At 37.2% G+C, this 13,933-nt stretch overlaps 1 protein-coding gene across 3 annotated transcripts in view; it reads left to right on the top strand.

The window, feature by feature from the left end:
* bou (boudin) overlaps positions 1–13,933 on the top strand; it is a 50,943-nt gene that overhangs the window by 1,693 nt on the left and 35,317 nt on the right. The window lies entirely within an intron of this gene.

The raw sequence follows: 13,933 nt of genomic DNA, 5'->3' as shown, positions 1-13,933 counted from the left end.
CCTTTATTCGTTCATCTTAGGCATCCTTAAGGATTCTGCTTCTCTTCCTAGTCTTCAGTGTATACCTCATTAGTTGCCCTCCTTGTTTCACTTATTGTTTGACTCACTTCTTCACCCACCCTGCCATCAGACCGTTATACGGAGAAAGAGAAGAGACTAAACGTAATGCGTGTGTATTTCACTGTTCCTTCAAATTGTATGCTATCAAAACTGGAGGACGACGACTAGGTAATTTCGTCTTTTTGGGTGAAATCTCTCTCTCTCTCTCTCTCTCTCTCTCTCTCTCTCTCTCTCTCTCTCTCTCTCTCTCTCTCTCTCTCCAGACACACACACACACAACAATTTCTATATTATAGATGAGTACTAGAAAATAAATTGTGCCTGTTGTCACATAATACATATCTGTAGCAGTACGATTAATTGAAGTGTTAAAAATGAGATGGATAGGCTATATCTTTTTTAACTTTGCCTGGTTATCATCAAGCCTGGACTAGTTAAAGGATCTTGATTGATCTGCTATACCCCGTTGATCGTCTGTCATCTTTGACCTCGTCTCGTGTCATGGTCAGAGGGATGTTCGGCCGTAGGTACAGTTCTCATCATTTCAGTATTATGGTACAAAAGTTAACTCTCTTTTGGCTGTGATTTTTTATTGCCATGGTTTATTTTTCGAGGTGGGGGTGGGGGCCGTTTCAAAGTTTTATGTGGTAGGTTAAAGGGTCAAATAGGAAACTTCTAACCACTGGGGCATTTTTTTCCCATTTCGTCTTCGTTGATTCTGTCCTTCTGTCAGTTTTGACAAGTATGTTTATACACACACGCACACACACACATATACATATGTGTGTGTGTGTATTTTGTTTCCTATACCTAAATTGAAAACGCAGTTAGCCGGGAGAGGATAAACTAGTCTGTATTTTGAAATGAAATTTGAGGGACTATTTACGTCTCTATCTTGCCACTTTTAGTAATCAGTAGTTGAGGTTGTATGTGTGTGTTTGTGTTTTTTTTTTTTTATTTAACTATTAAGCTTTTCTTTTCTTTACCCATGATATCAAGACTTTAACACGTCTGCACCAGCTGCATTGTCTACCCCAAGAATCTGCTTTTGGGAATCCTCTCTCTCTCTCTCTCTCTCTCTCTCTCTCTCTCTCTCTCTCTCTCTCTCTCTCTCTCTCTCTCTCTCTCTCTCTCTCTGTGACACGCACATACACACGCGAGCCTATACACGATGAAAGGACAAGACAGTAAGTTCGAAAGCACGTAAAAAAATGTAAAAAAGGGGCATTGATATATTCCTTTTTTTATATAAAAGAATCCCTGTGTCTTCCCTTGTTATAAAAATGCTACCTGGGTATCGGGAATGGTTTAATTGTCTTTATATATAACTAGATGACACTTAGTACGAAGGATCGTGCTTATTCCGCGCTAAAATACATTACTTCATATCACTGGGGCGAGGGTGAAAGTGACGTTGGAGATGAGCTTGCTAGTTTCTTTATTTACTTCAAGGTTTTTCAATGGTTCAGTCGAGTCAAAAGGCTAGCGTGCCCTCGGCAACTAGCTTTTGTGTTTTGTTCCTTCTTTGCAGTCATTCTGTAAAATGTGGGGGATTTCATTTTTGTTGATTGTGATAACCAAGAAAAATTTTCCATGACATCCGAGGATCTTGTTTATATATTTACTTTTCCCTCTGGTTGTTCCTTTATATTTTCATAAACCACTTTTACTCCGTGGTGGCACTAGCGGATTCATGGAGGGGGGGGGCGCACCTGGGCACGTGTCCACCCCCTATGAAAAATATTGATAAAATAATAACATTGAAGACTTAGATAATAACATAAATAAGAAAAATAAAAATGGGGAAAAAATTTAAAACATCGATTAAAGAAATATATATATATATATATATATATATATATATATATATATATATATATATATATATATATATATATATATATATATATGTGTGTGTGTGTGTGTGTGTATAATATGAAAATTGGTTCCCCCGCCCCCATGAAATTTTTCTGGATCTGCTACTGAGTACTGGTTATTAGAAATTCACAGCAGTTGCGTGTTTTAGTTATTTAAAGAAATGGTTTGCAACCAAATCGATTGTCAAAGATTTTTAAAAAATTTTGTGAGGAACCTTAATACAAGGAATGCGGTTCTGATTATGTGGACACGTGTGATTTTCTTGATATATCTGAGATTGTTTAGTTTTTTATCATTTTGATTTATCACTTCAACTTATCTGTCAGACTGCAAGTATGAATTAATACTTCTCACCTTTTCTGGAGTAAATAAACAGCTGTCTTTATTGCCGAAGTAGATACACGAGAACATGGCTGTCAAGGAACGAGACAAAGGAAAATTACATAAATTGAATAATTATTACTTAAAAACGGAAGAAAATTCTGCATGAACGTCGTATTAAAAATTGTGGGAAAAAAAGTTCAAGGACTTCATTCTGCCACCTCCTTCTTATGAGTGACTTTGGTGGAGGTTGTGTAAACAAAGACACGCCAGTCTTTCTCTGGAGTGAAATAGGGCTGGGATTGGTATTTCCGTTGCTTGATCGCAAACGAGCCGTTCCCCGTAGGGGGTTACCGCCGTCAGTGTACGTCACGCGGTACGCTGTAGGCTTTACTTAGGTTATTTGCAGCGTCCCTTCGGCCCCAAGCCTGCAACTCCTTTCCTTCCTATTGCTGTACCTCCGTTCATATTCTCTTTCTCCCATCTTACTTTCCACCCTTTCCTAACAATTGATTCAAAGCGCAACTGCTTTGAGGTTTTCCTCCTGTTACACCTTTCAAACCTTTTTACTCTCAGTTTCCCTTTCAGCGCTGAATGACCTCATAGGTCCATGCGCTTGGTCCTTGGCGTAAACTCTACATTCCAGTCTATTCTTGCTTTTACTGTACCTCCGTTCATATTTTTTTCCACCTTACTTTCCACTCTCCTAACAATTACTTCAACATTATTCAGCAGTAAATGACCTCATAGGTCCCAGCGCTTGGCCTTTGACCTAAAACTTTCTATTCCAATTCCAACAAACGAGCAGTTGTCAGGGGATGATGAACTAGCTGTGCACGAGTGATTTTTTTGGTCAGTTTTTTTTTTTTTTTTTAAGCCCTGCTTTGGGTGGGTCTAAAACCAGCTGTACGTTGAGTGGGTCCTCTCATGCGTCAGCTACTGTTGGATTGGGCGTCTCATGTCACGGGGTATCTTAATTGTCATGAAGGACCCGTTGCCTGAGGCTTCCTTCATCCCAGTTGAGAGAAATTTCATCTCTTTTTTTTTTCTTTTTCGTCCAGGATCATTTCGACACTATACTTTAGGGATTATTATTATTATTATTATTATTATTATTATTATTATTATTATTATTATTATTATTATTATTCAGAAGGTAAACCCTATTCTTATGGAACAAGTCCATCACGGAGCCATTGACTTGAAATTCGAGCTTCCAAAGATTATGGTGTTCATCAGGAGATTATATATATATATATATATATATATATATATATATATATATATATATATATATATATATATATATATATATATATATATATATATATATATATATATATATATATATATATATATATATATATATATATATATAAATACATACAGTATGAAAATAAAAGGCCCATAAAACACTATTTGAACGTTGCAGCCATATATTTCGAGCACTTCCGTCTGTGCCCTGTTCACTGGTAAAACAGTGAACAGGAGCACCGGAAGGAAGTGCTCAAAATAGCTCTATATGGTTGAAAAACGTTCATGCAGTGTTTGTGGGCCTTTCTATTTTCATATACTGTTGTATTACAGCAAAAATACAATATATGTATATTTATATATATACAATATATATATATATATATATATATATATATATATATATATATATATATATATATATATATATATATATTGTGTGTGTGTGTTCGCCCTTCTTCCTGCCCAAGGTCGCGTCTCTTCCAGCTGACCCGCTTTTACCGACTAACAGTAATTCCTCAATGCCAAGGTGAAGATAGGTTGCTATTTAGGGATCCCTGTCCGTTCCAGGTACATCATTCCGGGTGACTATCAGGTGTTCTTGAAGTCGCTTCCAGAATGTGTGTGAATGCTGTCAGGGGTCCGGATGGTTTGTCACGTGGTTTATGAAAATGATTGTGTCTAATATAGAGCTTATGGTCTTTGGCAAAAAGTATATTGCTGTTGTTGTTATTATTATTATTATTATTATTATTATTATTATTATTATTGTTGTTGTTGTTATTATTATTGCTTTATTTTCCTGTACAGGAGAATGAATGAGCAGATGAATCTATTTTTACTTTGCTATATGTGAACAGTTGCAATGGTTAGGTAAACGAGCAATATATATATATATATATATATATATATATATATATATATATATATATATATATATATATATATATATATATATATATATATATGTATATATGTGTGTGTGTGTATGAGGCTATCAGTCAGAAACATGCCAAGCGCCATCCTGGGCCAAAGTATTTTTTAATTTAATTTATTATATTTTAAAAATGGCACTTGGCATGTTTCTCGACTGAAAAGCTCATATATACATACGTATGCGTGTGTGTGTGTGTCGCAGAGAGAGAGAGAGAGTAAATTGCAATCTGCATCAGTTTATATTGTGTGTGTAACAGTAATAGTTCATGAATAATTAAACTCCGAATGTGGACTTCAATTCCCAGGGGTCGGGTCCTCCCATCATTGGCCTTTATTATGGTATACAGACTTAAAATAAAAAGAAAGTAAAAGATACCTACGTGTCATCTTCCGGACGGTACGAAAGGTCCCTACGGTCGGAAAAGACCTTCACACCTTCATATTAGCATACGCCAATTTTGTTGCTGCAGATATATATATATATATATATATATATATATATATATATATATATATATATATATATATATATACAACTATATATATATATATATGTATATATATATATATATATATATATATTTTATATATATATATTTTATACATACACACAGGCTATATATATATATGTATATATACACATATGTATGTAGGAGATTTGACGAGCTGCTGGTGAGGTTTAGTTGAAGGTATATAAAGCAGCTAGTGCGGAAATGTTCTGCTCAGGAGTTCGTCCACGATTCAGCAGGTAAAATTCGAATGTGACAGTGATCGCTGTCCTGCCTTTTGCAAGGAGCCACCCGCTGTAAGGGGAATCTGCTCAATACTAAAAAGAATATTTGTGCTGGCTTTGATAAAACTAGGTTTTTGGGGCAAACTTTTTTTTTTTTTAGTCCTGAATTTGTTGTCGGCTGGAATATGTATACAGGGTATAAGCATTCGTGGTAGTGTCCTCTCTCTCTCTCTCTCTCTCTCTCTCTCTCTCTCTCTCTCTCTCTCTCTCTCTCTCTCTCTCTCCTTCGTCAAAATGCTTGAAAGAATTAGGTCCGTTTAGAGAGACAAAGCCTCTAGAGAGAGAGCGAAGAATTAATCGAGAGAGAGAGAGAGAGAGAAGAGAGAGAGAGAGAGAGCAAGAATGAAACGAAGAAGAAAGAGAGAAGAAGAGAAGAATAAAACGGACTGGCACAGAGTAAGAGAGATTAAACGGACTAGCGAGAGAGAGAGAGAGAGAGAGAGAGAGAGAGAGATAGGAAACGCATGACCAAACAACAAAGGATAAATGAATTAACTCCCTTTTTTGTTTCAGGGAATTGTGTATTATCCTTTCAGATTCAATGACAAAAAAAAAAATTATCCCCTTTGAAAGTTATTTTTTTTATTTCATTCCCCTCGGCGTAATCAGATTTATGTAGGTATAATTTTATAGTCGAGAAAAAAAAAAAACTTTCATGTAAAGTACGTTGTGGGGAGGACGACTTTCATTGTCTTATATCGTTCGTAATTTGCAGACTTTCATCCAAATAAAATAACAAATAAAAGAAAGTGGGAAATTAAGGTGTAGAGAAATAGAGGCTCTAACATCTCACACCATCCTAACAAGAATCTGGGAATTAATATTAAAGCTGTGCTATAATTTCTTACCGTCCGCTTTTACCTCTTCCTACCGCATTCAGGACATCTGGTTTCTTGTAAGTGGGTGGGGAGGGGTGATATGTGGGAGGGGGGGAGGAGAAGGGTGTGGGAAGGAGAGGAAATTTAAATTTTTAGTTGTTATCTGTACTCGGGCGAAGGCGTAGACTCCGCGCGGTTCATTGTATTGAAAGATGTGGCAAGATTTTCTTTTGTATATTCTGACTTTGTTGTAGGTTGTAGTTGTTACTGTGTTTAAATTATGAATACCAAGAACTGGAAAGTTAGCCTAACACTCTGGTGTCATTCCCTCCAATTGGAAAAGATACACACACAAATGTTTGCGTGTGTATGAGTATAAATAAGAGAGAGATAAATTTGTTCCTCCTAAAATGGAATGGTTTTTGTGTCAAGGGAAGGTTAATATTGGACGTCGTCGCTTGTCTGACGTTGCCCGGGAAACGTTCGATGCGTCGAGTGTTTCATTTTAATAGAGAGCCGTCTCAAAGATTTGATTTAATTGTCTGTTGCAATCCAATAACGCTTCTTCTGCCCTTCTTCCCCCTACCCCTCCCTTCCCCACCCCCCAAGTCTTGCAACCGAGCCTTTGTGTGTGTTGGGCATGTTGGTCTATCTATGTTTTCTAAGGGAACAGAGATAGACACTCCCAATGCAGGAAATTCAAGAGTTGAGAATGTTCAATAAGTTCCTAAATCTGGAAGAAGATGGGTGAAGATGGCGTGTTGATAATATTTCGTCAGTATTTGTCTGTCTGGGTAGATTAACACGTTTGTTTTGAACTTATACAGAATACTTGTACTAGTACTTCAAGAAATAGAGTGGGTAGCAGTGGAAACCTTGTGACATAACACACTCACATTGTACAGTACATATATAGTACAGTATTTATATTATATATTTGTGATGATGTGTTTCCTGAAAATTGTAGGCTTCACATTAATATTAATAAATTAAAAAGTAGAAAGGCCAGGACCTGTGCAAAATATTCAAGAACATTCTCCGGTGTGTTTAGTCTGGACCGAGATCCACCCAGATGTTGACCCTAACCGGGCCGGGTGTGCGAAAAGCCTCTTTGAGCCTTTGAAAGTTGTTTTACGCCTCTCCGTCTTATCCCCCTTCTCTTTCCGCAACTGAGAGAGCAAACGCGAGGCTCGGCGGTGTTGTCTTACGCAGGAGAATCCATTACTGTAAACGGAAACGCCTGTGAGAGAGAAAGAGAGGGAATGAACACTCGCATCTCTCGTGCCTTGTACCGACCGAAGCAAGGGTAGACTTAAAAAAATGCTTTTCAAGACTTTGCTGAAAGACTTGTAGACCACCCCTGCCCTTCCTCGCTCTCGGGGATTTGCAGAAATCTTGATGAAGAAGAAGCTCGGACAAAGAACGCATGACAAAGGGGTACAGGAGGGGGAGGACAAGGAAAAAGGTTTGTTGATGCGCCTAACGGAACGGCTGTGAATGCAATGGGGAAATGGTTTACTAAGATGATACATTACGCGTTGAATAATGCGTAATGTAGAATAATAATGCATCATGTACATTTTTTTTACATTTTTCTTTTTCGTTGTCTTTTACCTGCGTCTGAAAGAAACTCGTATGTGTAAAAAAAAAATCACTTTTATTTTAAAACACAGACACTCACGTCGAATGCTTGACTAGGCGTATGTTGTGTAGATATACATGTCTCCGTCTCTACGTAATAAAAATTGCCCTTTCCATCTGCTTCTGTAGCGGACAGAAAACGAAAGTAACGAAGCCTTCCTTTAACTTTGCAGGCTTTTGGAATTCTCTCTCACGGTTTGAGTTTAGACTCTAGAGCCTAGACTGTAGTTGACTCACCCAGCACATTTGTGTAGCAGTAGTAGTAGCAGTCCCATGATCATTAGTCTACTCAGGATTTCTCACCGTCTTCTTGTTCTTTGATTGGAAGCCACTTTGCATTTGCTCTGAAACTGGATTTATCCAGCTGAGGATTTATCCCAGGAGTATTTGAGGCTATAATTTATGACTCCTACCTACTTTCTTTTACAGGCGCAGGTATTTGTGTATGTGTAATGGGGAATATTGTAGGATATATACATAGAGAGAGAGAGAGAGAGAGAGAGTTTCACTTTCAATTGTATTTCTCAATCCAGGCAAAAGGTTGAACAACTTATCTGTTTAAAATGTCACGAATTCTTTGTTAAGATATTTTCAGAACTCTTTGCAAAAATAATTGTTTCATTGTTAACCTAAAAAGCCACTATGATTATAATTGTTTCTCTATAAGGACAGTTTTATTCTGAGTCATGTTCAAGCCGGGAATACAATGTCCTGACGGTATTCCGTGCTCTGAATAATTTACAGTGCAGTCGGGTACATACTGCCTCCTAACCCACCAAACCCACAAACACGTTGCATCATATATATATATATATATATATATATATATATATATATATATATATATATCCTGAAGGTATCTAGACAGAAACAGCATCAATACTGTTGTTCTTCAAAAGGGTAATATAGTACTATATATGAGAGAGAGAGAGATTAGCCTAGTGCAACACATGTTGCGATATCGGTAAAGCGATTAATTTTGTATTATTTTTACGTTCGTGTAACAGAGGGTCTGTGGGTGGGATCATGCAAAATTGAGCCTTATTGATAAAGAAGAGAGAGAGAGAGAGAGTTTTAATCTATACTAAGACTCGTACTGTGTATCCGGGCATTCATATGCCTGTTATTCTGTTATTCACATGTAATTACGGTAAATTGGAGACTTATTTAGCCTAAACTTTCATATCCTAAAACAGGGATACCACAGGGTATGAGCTGTGATTAAATTCCACAATAATAAAGGTCCTTTTTGTGTCTTATTATAATTTACAGAATCGCGGCAAGAATTTTCTTTGTAAAGCCAGGAACATTACAATATCGTCATTAAGTCTAAAGCATCTTAAGGGACAAGTGTGGCAAATATTTTCCACTTTTTATCAGTAATATTATCAGAGATGTTCGGCAATCACGTAGCTTTACGTACCTAAGTGAGAGAGAGGGAGAGAGATTTACGAAATAAACTTACATTAGTCTCATGAGTTCAACCGTCATTTTCAACCTGATCAAGGTCGGGAGATATCAGATTTTATCCTTTTCAGTTACCAAGCCCCTACAAGTTTTTACGGTATTTTTCGCATAATAATAATAATAATAATAATAATAATAATAATTAAGCTCTTGCGTTTTGTTGAAATGTTTGTTGTCTGACATGCATATTTTATAATGTTATACAAGACAACAAAGAATTATCAAAAAGGAATTTAATATTTTTCCAATAAGTTACAGTCAACGTCCTTCCCAGTAATAATAATAATAATAATAATAATAATAATAATAATAATATAATAATAATAATAATAATAATAATAATAATAATAATAATAATAATAAGTCCTCCTGGACCTCTGTAGGCAATGATAATAATAATAATAATAATAATAATAATAATAATAATAATAATAATAACTGTAATGATAATTCTCATGGGTTAATCATTCATTTTGTGTCCCGTTGTGAATTATTAACCAGCGAAAGTTCTGAGTTATTTTAAGTGTATAGAAGTGACTCAAGAAATAGTAATAACAAGATTACAGAGAAAAGTCAGTGATTATATATATATATATATATATATATATATATATATTTATATATATATATATATATATATATATATCTATATATGTGTGTGTGTGTGTATTGATGATCACTTTTAATGGAAATAATTTTCTTATACTTTTAACAAAATGTTAGAATCTCGTTCAGTAGGATTTTAGTAATGAACAGATCGACTGCGAACACTTGGTGCCCTTTTAATCAAGACACCTGTGGTTCTGTCGAACGTATGCAGTCGGGATATTGACGTTCCGGAAATAGATACAAAGGGGTTGATGTGTTGCTAATGAAGGCATAGGCCTAACTATTCTCGATTTCAAGTGTTTGTTGTTGACTGACATCATTAGGCCTACAGTCTACGTACGTTGCTTCTCAGATTCCGCGGGATTGTTATACTGCTTAACGATTTTTTATTCAGAGTTTCGGCTTTTATTTCATAGTTCTGTTCCCCCCCCCCGGGGGGGGAGCGTAATGCCGCATTGCACCTCACGGGGTGTACTGTAGGCATTATTAAAGGTTCTTTGCAGCGTCCCTTCGGCCCCTAGCTGCAACCAACCTTTCATTCCTCTTTCTGTACCTCCATTCGTAGTACCTTTCTTCCATCTTGCTATCCACCCTCTCCAAACAATTATTTCATAGTGCAGCTGCGAGATTTTCCTCCTGTTACACCTTTCTAACCTACCTACTCTCAGTTTCCTTTCCAGCGCTGATTGACCTCATAGGTCCCAGTGCTTGGCCTGTGGCCTAAACTCTATATCCCAATTCCCATTTCATAGTTCTGACCTAAGTGCTGATTTGTTTTGAACGTCCGAATTCCTGCCACGTTTCCCGGAAGTTCGGATGCAGTCTGTCTCTTTCTCTTTCTCTTTCTCTTTCTCTCTCTCTCTCTCTCGCTCCCTATACGAACACTGGTGCAAATGGGGAGACGCGGTAGATAAGGCACGCTGCGTATTGTGGCGGGAGATTGTCCGTTAGTTAGGTATTTTCCTGCCATTCTACGATTCTCCGTTTTCATGGATGCATGGCGTTCTAAACCGAGGTTTCACGACGCCATGCGGTGACGTTCGACGAAGGTAATGCCGGGAGAAAGTTATTTTTGTCGTCGATTGCGCTCGTGGTAGGCCTTGAGTCTGTCATGTTTTCCCGCGTTTTTTTTTTTTTTTTTTTTTTTTGCTCCAGTTGGTCGGGCTTATACTTCCTACATGCTTGCATGCATAGATGTAAAACGTCTATGTATACTTGTGTATATAACTTTGTAACGCTTTTTGTCGTACTGATATATCACCCAGATGTTTGTGTTATCACTACATCTGAAATATTTTTAAACACGATTTCTCAAAGGGGTGCGTAATTAGGGAGCAATAGAGTAAAATGAAACACTTTTTTGTGTATTGACAAAAAACTACTTGACTTGCATAGGCCTAATGAAAAAAGTTATCTCTCTCTCTCTCTCTCTCTCTCTCTCTCTCTCTGTGATCAGTGAATTGCTAGAGTAGTTATGTCGTGTTACCTGCTACTTACACATACTTTTAAGAGTCTTGTTTATATCCCGGTTTGATTACGTCGTCGGTCAAAGGAAAGGAGAGAGAGAGAGAGAGAGAGAGAGAGAGAGAGAGAGAGAGAGAGAGAGAGAGAGAGAGAGAGAGGTTGTAACTGTCTTTATTTAGTGATGCCCAAGTTGAAAGAAAATCAAATGAGAAAGAAGGCGAGAGAAGATTCTTATCTTTCAATCCGATTCCACATAACGATGGAAGGAACAAAGAGAGGGAATGAAATAAAATCAGAGAGAAGGTTGCCTTTATCTTTTCATCCGATTCCACATAACGGCAACAGGAACAAAGAAGAGAGAAATAAAGATTGAGAGATTAGAGGTAGCGCCAGAAATAGGCCGATAGAGAGAGAAAGGTTATAGTGGACGGGTTCATTTTAACTCCCATTTTCCCCCAAATGAAGGAACGAAATATAAATAGACGCAACAAGAGGGAGAGAGAACTATCTCACAAATTTTTACACCTGTTGTGTGTAAGGACACGATCTTCTGTCTAGACCGAGGATGGGGGTTTACCTCGTTGAGGCCCTCATGAGAGAGACTGGAGCTGGGGTTGGGGGCGGGTTCATTTTATCTGCTATTACCTCTAATGGAAGGAACCAAATACGAGAGAAATAGACGCAGTAGAGTAGAGAACCCAACTTACGAATGTCACACCGGTTTGGTGTGAGGGAGGTCTTCTTCCTAGACCTAAGATGAGGATTTATATCATCGGGGCCCTCCTGTGAGAGAGAGAGAGAGAGAGAGAGAGAGATCTTTCTAGACTTAGGGAACGGATTTATATCATCGAGGCCCCTTCTGTGAGAGAGAGGACATGCAAGCACGCATGTTTGGTGCAGGGGACACGATCTTCTTCCTAGACCTAGGATGAGGATACCTCGTCGACGCCCTCGAGAGAGAGAATCTTTCTAGACCTATATATAGAATGCGGATTTATCTTATCGAGACCCTCCTGAGAGAGAGAGAGAGAAGAGAGCACGCACACTTTTTTCACAACACCTGTTATAACGAGAGCGCGCGGTGTAATTGCCGAGAGAAAAAATGGATCTCTCACCTATTTTCTCTCTCGGGGTTGGCGGGGATAGGGGCGGGGAGACCAGCGACGGCCATTAAATGCCATTACGAATGTCGCCCTCGAAAACTCGACCTCTTCAACGTTGCTATCGAGGGAGAGGAGGAGGAGGAGGAGGAGAAGACGTTTTGGAGGATGAGAGTCGAGGAGAAGGGGGGAAGAGGGAGGTGGGTCGTCTTCGTGGGGGGTTGGGAGGCGGGGGTGCAAGGACTCTAAGAATGCGAATAATAGGCAGGACCCACTTATTATTGTTTAATAAGGAGGTGAATAGTGGAAGAAAAGATTTTTCCCTTTTTTTTTCTTTCTTTCTCGAGATGGTCCGGGAGGCTGGAATTGACGATTTATTGTTTCTTTCCTCGTGCTCTGTGTTTTATTTACATTATTGCTTTGGTGATATTTTCGTCAAGGTTATGAACTGGTAATTATTTTTATTTTTACTTATTTTTTTAGCTTTTAATATATTATATATTGTATATATATACACTTATAATAATAATAATAATGTATGATAATAATGAGGCGGAAAAATTAGTCAATTTCAGCTTTCTAGACCTATCCCATTAAAGTTAAAAAAGATCAATATATTATATATATGTATATGGAGTCATAAAGTTACTTAGTATAACAGGGAAAGGTTTACGGTAGGATTGTGATTGAGAAAGAGATAAATAACGGTATCACATAAAAAAAAAATTATATATCTTTATGAATATTCATTGGCCACCCCGCTGAAGAAGAATCTTTCCTTCAGCCGAAATAGAAAATACTCGTATCACAGCAGCGATCACCATTCTGTGCAAGGAAAGTATCTAGAAATAACATTTTAGGTTTTGGAGTTTTGAATATTCATACGAGAGTGAGGTCGGGGGTATTTCAGAATAAAAAAAAAATTTTTTTTAAGGCGAATATTTTAACACAAGAATCTGAATACTGTTTGTTTTTACATCCTAATTCCAGGTTAGAGCGGAAACTGCGTATATTTTATTGAAAGTGTATCATAAAGTGTTTATATGTTTTTGATGTATTCTTTAAATCAGGATTGCTTACATTTTATTTTGGGACTTATTTTAGATTTTTATTCCATTCGTCTTATAGTTGGCCATGTACGAGTATATTGTGTTTTAGGGTTACCCATATTTTAAAGATTATAGTACCGTATTTATATTATATATTAGAACTTATATTTCAGGGTAACAAGCGTCCGTGCCCAGACTATATACATATGATGATTTGAGGGAGAACATTTAGGGTTGATGATTGAACCCCATGGGAAAAAATTGCCATCAGATTTATCGTTATTCGACTGAAGTGAAATTTAGAATTATATCTTAAAGGGAACAGGAAAGACTGTAATCAAGTTCCTTAGTTATGTATGCTAGAAAACGCTAGGCTTATATTTTGCATTGTATATTAAAATAAAGTATCTGTCAAGATGAGGTACGTACGAGCTGACGCAATTAGCAATTATGTGAAGAAAAAGACGCCTTCGTAAAGAAAGAAGGTTATGTGAATTATGGGGAAATATGACTGAAGGTAGATGATTCAGTTAACTTGAGCTC

This window comes from Macrobrachium rosenbergii, chromosome 1 (assembly GCF_040412425.1).
Source record: "Macrobrachium rosenbergii isolate ZJJX-2024 chromosome 1, ASM4041242v1, whole genome shotgun sequence".
NCBI lineage: Eukaryota > Metazoa > Arthropoda > Malacostraca > Decapoda > Palaemonidae > Macrobrachium > Macrobrachium rosenbergii.
The sequence above is the reverse complement of the archived record's forward strand: the minus strand, read 5'-3'. Positions and strand labels throughout refer to the sequence as shown.